This window comes from Petaurus breviceps, unplaced genomic scaffold (assembly GCF_028583685.1).
Source record: "Petaurus breviceps papuanus isolate PSGF00001 unplaced genomic scaffold, PetGlider_PUasm1.0 551, whole genome shotgun sequence".
Lineage (NCBI taxonomy): Eukaryota > Metazoa > Chordata > Mammalia > Diprotodontia > Petauridae > Petaurus > Petaurus breviceps.
In genome coordinates, this window is record NW_027186372.1 from 19,522,858 (window position 1) to 19,532,694 (window position 9,837).

The 9,837-nt window shown below is 35.2% G+C and overlaps 1 pseudogene; it reads left to right on the forward strand.

The window, feature by feature from the left end:
- The first annotated feature begins 254 nt into the window (after window positions 1–254).
- On the forward strand, window positions 255–665 carry LOC138172532 (small ribosomal subunit protein eS27-like pseudogene; annotated as a pseudogene).
- Window positions 666–9,837: the final 9,172 nt, after the last annotated feature.

A 9,837-nucleotide genomic window follows, 5' to 3' on the forward strand; every position in this document is an offset into this window, starting at 1 on the left:
CCCCTGATGCGTTATACTTAGTTATGCTGGGTATGGGATTCTTGGTTTTAATCACAGCTCCTTTGACTTCTGGACTATCACATTCCAATCCCTTTGATCCCTTAATGTAGAAGCTGCTACATCCTGTGTTATCCTGATGTGTTTCCACAATATTCAATCTGTTTCTTCCTGGCTGTTTGTTTTCTCCTTGCCCTGGAAACTCTGGAATTTGGCTAATTCCAGAGCTCTTTATTTTTTTCTTTATTTTAAGAACATAGAATAGGAGGAGGTTCGTGAGGGGCCTCCGGGAGTGCCGACATGCCTTTAGCAAGAGATTTAGTGCATCCATCCCTAGAGGATGAAAAGAAGAAACATAAAAAGAAACACTTGGTTCAGAGTCCAAATTCTTACTTTTTGGATGTCAAGTGTCCAGGCTGCTATAAGATCACCACAGTCTTCAGTCATGCCCAGACAGTGGTTCTTTGTGTAGGTTGCTCAACTGTGTTGTGCCAGCCTACAGGAGGAAAGGCCAGACTCGCAGAAGGTTGCTCATTTAGAAGAAAGCAACATTAGTGACATTCAACTTCGTGAACTGGACATAGTGTTTATCTCAGAAAGCCTTATCTGTTCAGAAATCCAAGTTAATCTAATATGTCAATATAATTAAAGTTTGACTTTGTAAGTAATATAGCAGTGGCCTCTTGTTTTGGAGTCTGTTTTACATTAAAATTTTAATTATAAAAAAACATAGAATAACACAATACACATCATAACTATTTGTTGAATGAAATAGAGAAAATGGAGACACAGAAATGTTAAACAAATTGCCTGACTTTACCCAGTCAAATTTTAAGAAAATCCAAGACTAAGGGAATACTAGTTTCTTGAGGTTCCTAGTTCTGTCATTTTTTCTTCTTTTCCCCCTTAATCTAAACAAGCTTCTATAAATTGTGAGGAATCATTATTTATATTTGAGCAAATATGTATATATATATGTATATATAATGTGTATGTGTATGTATATATATATATGTGTGTATGTATGTATATATGTGTGTATGTATGTATATATATGTGTGTGTGTATATGAAATGAAGTCATTAGAATACATGAAAGTGAAGAAAGTGCTTTGAGGTCTGTATCTATTCATTAGGATCTACAGTAATATTATTTTTTAAGTGAGAAACTGAATGGTTTTCCCTGGTACAGCTAGAACTTTAGCAAAAATAGATCTCATCTTTGTATCAAGGAAAAGTGAATAAAATACCTTTAAAAATGTGTAAGAAAAGCCTTCTGTGACTGAATATCACAATTTTTTTCTTAGCACATTTATAGACATATAAGAGGTCTTAAAATTCTTTTAAATTTATTTTTACTGTGGGTATATTTAGTGCAATATAATCTTTGGACTATTGAGGAAAGATGGTATCTTTTGTTGACTGGTTATGCTAGGATACATTGATAATGAGAAGTAGAGATGTGACTAACCTTGTCACTTTAACGAAAGTAACTTCTTCATTGTTTTATAATTGTCACAATGTCTTTTCATTCTCAAAGCTGACATTTACCACCAGTTTGACTTGATAGCATATGCCTAAATAATCATAAGAAAAAATGAAATAAAATTATTGAGGTTGAATATATACTATTGTTTCTTTTCATTGGAAATATATACATACATAAATATACATTAAACTGTTTAGTATTTATTTTTCACCACTTACATGTAAAAAATATTTTCACCTTTGTTTTTTTAAATTTTGAGTTACAGATTCCCTCCCTTCCTCTGTACCCCCCACTCCTTTGAGAAAGCAAACAATTCTAAATTGGTTATATATGTGTTGTCATGTAAAATGTATTTTTGTTTTTTTATCTCTCGTTATATAGTTCTCGTAGTCTTATTGCTATGACAATGGGTATACTTCGTGTTATAGACGGTTGGCCATAGTTCCAAATTGCTCTATAGAATGGACTAATCAGTTCACAACTCTGACAATAGTACATTAATGTCTCATTTCCTCCATATTCCCTCCAACACTCCACATTTATATTTTCTGTTCTATTATCTAATCTAATAGGTGTGAGTATCTCAGAATTATTTTAACTTGCATTTCTCCAAACAATAGTGAGTTAGAATATTTTATTCACATGGCTACAGATAGTTCTAATTACTTCATCTGAAAAATGATTATATCTTTTGATACTTTATCAATTGTGTAATGGATTATTTTTTATGAATTTGGCACAGTTTAAATTTATGTTCTGGGTTGGGGCTGTGTCATCTGAGGGTGGGGGCAAGCCAGGTTAAGGTAATAGTTAATTGATGAAAAGAATGAGAGAAGAAAAGGTTAAAGATGAAAATGTTTGTTACTTATGTAACAGGCATTCCAGAGGGCACAGTGGTTCTTAGCTGAAATTGTGAGGTTGGAGTCTTGAGGGGGATGGGGGCTCAGAATCAATGGGTTGTGAAGGGTATGACCAGGTATTAGAACAGTCACTGTTATGTAGAGGCTACTACTCTTCCCAAAGACAGGTGGAGACTGGGCTGAAGGTAACTGAACCATGAGATTGGATGGACACACTCAGATGGTTAGTTAGTCCGTTGGGAGACCCTGTTCCACTACTTCCTTTGCCCTTTTTGAAGGGAAAATTAGGTAGGAAAAAGGCATGGCATGAGATGGACATCAAACTTGGATATCAGGAGAAAGAAACCTCACCCTTATTAACTGTCCTGTTTCTCTTTCCTCAAATTATAAATGTAACAACAGTTGGAGGGTCTGAAGTAAAAGACTAGGTTTTCATCTTTCTACTGGGTGCCCTCCACATTAAGAGTGGGATTTTGAACTGGCAGCAGGAGGTAAAAGTTGTGTTGTGCTAGCACAGATGGATGCTGTTGTTTTGTGGGAGGGGGATGTTCTTTCGGGAAGATGCCAGCCTGGCCTCTTGCCACTTTCCCTCAGAGTACATGTTATACCTAGACAGATATAGAAGTTACAAAGTTCAAGGCCAAAGGCACTAGATAGACTCACAAAATTCAATTCAGTTCAGAAAACATGTATGCAACCAACACGTTTTCTGTATAAGACATTGTATCTATCAACCATTTTATTCCAAAGGAGAGACTTTCATAAAGGGAAGGGAGAGAATACTGGACACATATAAACATTTGAATATTTATGGTCTCATTGATACGGAAACTGTTTCCACAAGTGAAGATCATATCCTCTGTATTTCTTCTCAGCCTTTTTGTCCAGGTTCCAATATAGGGGATCTGCCCAATGTTCTGGAGAATTTACTCATGTTCTTATAATTTGTTGAGTAAGAAAGTAAATAAGCATTTATTATGCAGCTAGTGTATGTGAGCTTTTATGCTAACTGCTTTGTAAGTATCTCATGTGATCCTCACAATAATGATTTTATAATTAAGAAACTATAGGAGATAGATGTTAAGTGATTAGCCAGGGTCACAGGAAAAGTAAGTGTGTGAGGTCACATTTGAACTCAAGTCTTCTGACACCAGGTCCAATACTCTATCCACTTTACCACCTAGCTTTGCAGAACTGAGGTAGCACTTGGGAAATTGACATCTACTGTTTTGTACAACTATAGAGAACACTACATAACTATGGTAATTTCTAAGCATAAATGTCCATGATTTAATTCATACCACTCCTTTCAAATTTATTGTTAAAATACTACCATTTACTTAGATCCACAGTATACCTTTCCATTGTTTTTTTTGAGACACATGAAATTTTGATTTTTAGAATCATTTAAAGTACTACACAATTTCCAGAGTGATATAATCTGATAACTTCCTGCTGAATTTTGTCCTATTTCAGTGTCTATCTGCACATTCTATACAAAATATACATATTTGTTTATTACCCCAGGGAGCTGCCTTTCAGAATGCATTAAAACTTGAGAAATATGTACTTTCATTCCATTTTTGTTTTTTCTAGTGTTGCTGTTTAAACTGATCCATTTTGAAATGATATGAATTGCATTGAAGAGACTGTGCTTTTACAGGATTCATTACAAAATTTACCTTGTGTTTTTTTTTGTGAATATCAATATCATAACATGTTCATTTATATGAAATTCTTTGGCAAAGTGAAGGGCATTATCTATAATACAGGAAGAACCCTAAAGTAAATGTATGTTATTCCTGTTTCATATCTTGTTTGACTTAAATATTTATTGGATCATTGGACAAAGAAATCTCCATAGTCTTATTTGTCATAGTTATACTATATATAATGATTTCCATTTTTTATGTTTGGAGCTTTCCATTTCATGTACATACACATCACCTTGATTGAGCATTGGTTTTGAATTATATTGTTTCATTGATTGAATTAGAGAATAAAGAAATAACAATACAGCTGTATTGTCTTCATTTCTTAATTATTTAACAGTGATGATGTCTGCTAAAACCTATGTGTTCTTTTTCTTATTTTAATTAATGATACTCATAATATAAGCTATTACAAAAAAGATTTCACAAGGATGAAGAATTAGGCATTTGGGTCAGTAGTTCTTAATGTTTTCTTTATAACTTTCTTAGGTAAAACTATGATGTGGGATCTTTTCAGTTCTTATAGAATTGTACTCTATGAAATACCATGAAGAGATCCCTCAGAGCATTTACTGGTACTGTCTATAGCATGAATTTACTTTGTATTTTTCCAGTTATAGACATTTTCTCCAAATTCATATTCTTGAAGCCCATTTGACTTCTTCACACCGTATATTGGGTACCAAGGTAGCAGCATCAAAATATGATGATTCCATTATTTTCAATGATGAGGATATATTATAATAGAAATGTCAGCAGTAATTTTTCTTTGGACACCTGGTGTCTAGCTTTTCTTTAAGAACTTTTCTCTGCATCCCAATCTTTGGTTCTCCTGCACTGTAATATTTTCCAAATGAGGTTGTATTTGAAACTTGTACTACCACAATCCACTACTTGGCCAGGAAATTGTGTCTAAGCTTTCAGGACCTTTCTGGACTCTTTGGAGTTTTTGCTATGATGATTATGTTGTGCTCATGACTCTTCTCTAAGAAATGATGATGAATGCAATATATGCACTTTTGTCCATTTTCAATTTTCTTTTGAAATTGGCTGTTTATACCAATCTTGTTAGAGAAGATATAATCATGGATAGTGTTGCTTAAATTTTATCCTTTCAAATTTAATATTTATTTTGGTATTACTTATACCACTAGTTGATTTGTTATATATAGGTATTTGACTGTGATGACTGCTATTTCTACAATTACTTTTTTACTATCTGTTAAGACATAATGATTTCCATTTTTTATGTTTGGAACTTGCCATGTTGCAACTGACTCTCTTCATTAAGCATACAGAATGCTTAGTTTGTTTATCTTCCAAATAGTGTGAAAAAATTTTCATTTCTTGACCACAAATATTAAATTTCAAATGTAATATCTGTTGTCCTTCCCTGTGAATATTCTATATAGCAAATGTGAAAGCACAAAGGTAGGGGCCAGCAAAAATCTAGGGAGGAGTTACTTTGTATTGCTGGAAAATTAAGGGATAAGATGCTTGAAGTTATGTACAGGATAAATGGGCTGTAGGGTGATGCTTTAAACTGTTCAGTGAGATTCAACAGGTTATTATTCAATGATGATGTTTTCAAAATGTGAGGTAGGGAATAAGGTTCTAATTCATACGTATGAGAAAATATAATATTCAAATTTATTATTAAAATAATAATTAGTATTTTTCAATAGGAAATCTTCAAAACTTCTTTTGCTTTCAGTATAACTATGTGATAGTAATGGCAATTAAAGATTCCCCTGTATTGGCTTGGTTTTCAAATTGATTGTATTAAAACCCAGAGCTTGTTAATCCCACCTGTGGGATGGACTTTTTGATGTGAAAAGAAAGTCCTGACTGGGAGGAGCTGGTGACGTAGATTTGGAGAGACAAGAGAGAGGCGGAAGTTCTTTTTGGGAGCAGCTCCTCGTGGAGAGGGAGAGACTAAGAGATTGCTGGTGGCCGCTTTGAATTGCCCTGGACTTTTGAGACCTGCCCCCTGAGCTGCCAAGGACTGAGGAGACATGGCTGTTTTGCTGGTACTTTGTCTGTCTGTTTTGATGTTGTTTTGCCAGATTTGTCCACTGGTGAAAGACTGTCCTGTTGAAGAAGTCCTGGAACCTGGCATTTGGTTAAGAAGGCCTGAGACTGTCCTGCAGACAGAGAGTGAATACTGTCCACTGGTGAGGGACAGTACTGTTGTTGCAGGGGTCTGGAGACTGTCCGGCAGACAGAATGAATACTGTCCACTGGTGAAGGACAGTGCTGTTGTTGCAGGGGTCTGGGAGCCTTTCTGTTGGTTCAGAAGCCCTGAAGAAGGATTTTCTTGTTGTATGTTTACAGAAATCCTGGGAGAGGGCTTTGCTAATGTGTTCAGGGGTTCTAGGACTGTTCTACAGACAGAGGATAAATTCATGAAGGGACTGGCAATGTATCTTATGGCCTTGCTAAGCCTTGTCTCTCCAGGAACTAAGATTGCTGAGAACTTGCCTCGTGTCAAGATGAAGAAAAGACCTCCATTTGGGTATTAAGTGCTGTGTTTAAACTTGATGTAACTCTGGGGTAGATTCAATTGCGATCCAGGGGTGGGGAACTTTTGACCTTTTTGTGTTCTATGGTTGAGCAAATGAATGTATTTTACTTATGTTTGGAAACTAATCTCCATTTGAGAAGAGGGGCTTTGTGGTGGACTTAATTAAGGTATAGCCTAGGGGTGGAGAAGTATTTGGAACAGAGACTTTATAATTGATTGAATGATTGGAAAGTCCTGGGGTGGGGTAGGCCTTGGAGATGATTTAATCACACTTAGTAAATGCTGTATTTTGAATGATGTCATGTTTTGATCTTCTCTGTTCTGGGTTTGTTACTGAATAAAATAGAGAGCACCTATGCTGGTATTTTGAACCTGGGAAGTTGCCTTCTTTTGGCATTACATTACAAACTACTAGAATATCATGTTTGAGAATCAAGTAGAAATATCTTCTGCCACAATGGTTCCCTATAACATTTATATCTTGTTTAAAGCTAATCAGCAAAGATTTATAAATCTCTTAATTTTCTTTATGATGTACTTATAACACATTTCTTAGTGGCTTGAAGAGCTGAAATGAAGCTAATAGCTTTTTACATTTCTCAAATGTTTGTATATCTAAAAAGGTAGAAAATGTATAGTTTTTGTTCCACATACAAAAATAATGCAAGAAATAAAGGTTATAACAAACAATGCTGAATTTTTACAAAAACAATTTCCATCAGTAGTGGATGTATGTATGTATGAATCAATGTGTATTTTATACCTACATAAATTCTGTATTTATTATGGGGGAGCTATTTGGGGCAGCTAGATGACTCAATGGAGCCTAGAAGTAGAAATGTTTGAGTTCACATCTGACCTCAGAAAGCTATTACTTGTGTGACCCTGGGCAAGCCACTTAACCCCTCTTTATCTTGAAGTCAGCTAGGTGACTCAATGGATAGAGTGCTGGGTCTGAGATTCTGAAGAACTGAGTTCAAATCTGGCCTAAGATCCTTACTAGCTGTATGTTCCTAGTCAAGTCACTTAACCTCAATTTGCCTTAATTCCCTGAAGAAGTCAATGGTAAACCACTCCATTGATCTTTGCCATCCCATGAATGGTATTGGTGTGCTAAGTTCCAAGGGATCGTGAAGAGTTGGACATGACTGAACAACAAGATTTATTTTATTTGAAATATGTGAAATTATGTGAATATTTAAATACATGAACTTTCTGAAATAAGTGAAATTATCTTTAACAAAATAAGTACATTTGCATATATTTGACACATACATGCAGAAATACATATATACAATCAGTGATATGGTGGAAAAAAGTATGTTATTGAACATTAAAACACTTGTGTTCAAATCCTATCATTGACACAAGTTCCTGTGCGACATTGGGCAAATCACTTACCTTCTCACTGCTATGGTAGTCCAAGATCATAAGTTTCAGAATACATGCACATTCACTTTTGTAGACAGTTTCCCTCTCTGCCCATTCCATTTACTAATGAAATCACAGGGTCAGTCCCTAAGTCGATGCATATATTCACATACAAATAGATATATACATATATGCATATATACATGAATATATGCATGTATGTAGCTGTGTATATATACAGATCTATTATTTTATTAGTGTGGGGAACTCTCCATAGGGAAATTCCCTAATGTTCAATTTATGATAACACTAGGGTTACCTATCATCTACTTTGTATGTATCTTGTACAGTTCACTTTCTCTCTCTCTCTCTCTCTCTCTCTCTCTCTCTCTCTCTCTCTCTCTCGCTCTCGCTCTCACTCTGTCTCTCTGTCTCTCTCTCTGTCTCTCTCCTTCTGTGTCTTTCTCTTCCTGTGTGTGTGCGTGTGTGTGAGAGACAGAGACATAGAGAGAGAGAGAGAGAGAGAGAGAGAGAGAGAGAGAGAGAGAGAGACTGTTCAGTTACATGAGTCATATCTGAGTCTTTGTGACCCCATTTGGCATTTTCTTGGCAAAAATACTGGAGTGGTTTGCCATTTTCTTCTCCAGTTCATTTTAGAGAAGAGGAATGGAGGAAAACAGTTAATTAAGTGACTTACCCAGGGTTACACAGGTAGTAAGTATCTGAGACCAGATTCAAATTCAGGAAGATGCCTTCCTGACTCCTGACCTGACCTTCTATCCACAGTGCATCCTAGTTGTCCATAGTTATCTCTCTCTCTCTCTCTCTCTCTCTCTCTCTCTCTGTCTGTCTGTCTGTCTGTCTCTCTCTCTCTCTCTCTCTCTCTCTCTCTCTCTCTCTGTCTTACATCATATCCCCATTTGAATTAAAATTCCTTCAGGTCAGAAATATTTTTGTTTTGCTTTTTTTTCCTTTGTATCTCCAGTATTACACCCAGAATAGCATAATACATACTTAATAACTGATTCCTTCTTAAATTGGTTCAGCAAGGATCCAGAAATGAAGTTCTTATGCAGCTTCTTGATTCTATCAAATAGTTCAGTATCATAAAGAGATAATGGTCTATTGATATATATAAGAAAGAAATTGTATTACCATTTCCTTTGCTGCTGCATCCTAGGAACCACCAAATCTTTCCATCTGATTTACAGCTGAAGCACCTTCTATATGTTGTTTTTCTCTATCATTAGAATATATTTATTGAGAAGTTGTATTATCTTTCTTTTTTCTTCATTTTGTCAGTGCTTACAGCAAGACTTTGCACATAGTAAGTGCTTAATAAATATTTTAGAATTTATTCATTACTTTCTTGAGACTCTGAGGAAAAACTGAATCCATGGAATATTTGTATATTCATATAATTCCTGCTTTTAAAAACAAACAAATATATTCTAAAAAGGATTTTTTGTTGTAAGACAACATAACGGGCAACTAGGTGGTGCAGTGAATAGAGTACCGGCCCTGGACTCAGGAGAAACTGAGTTCAAATCTGGCCTCAGATACAAAAACTAGCCATGTGACCTTGGGCAAGTCATTTAACCCCAACTGTCCTCCAAAAAGCAAAAAAAAAAAAGACAACATAAAAAAAAATTCTCAGTTCAATAATTACCACGTACTTAAGAATGGTTAAGGAAAACAAATAATAGAAAAAAAATGCAACTTTGCAGACATAAAATCTTACTGTTTATTAGTTTAGCATTTGCTTTTATTTAGATAATTTTTTTTGCTCTTTTCTTTTCTCTTTGGAGGGTAATTTGGGTTAAGTGACTTGCCGAAGGTTACACGGCCAGTAAGTGTGTCAAGTGTCTGAGGTCAAATTTGAACT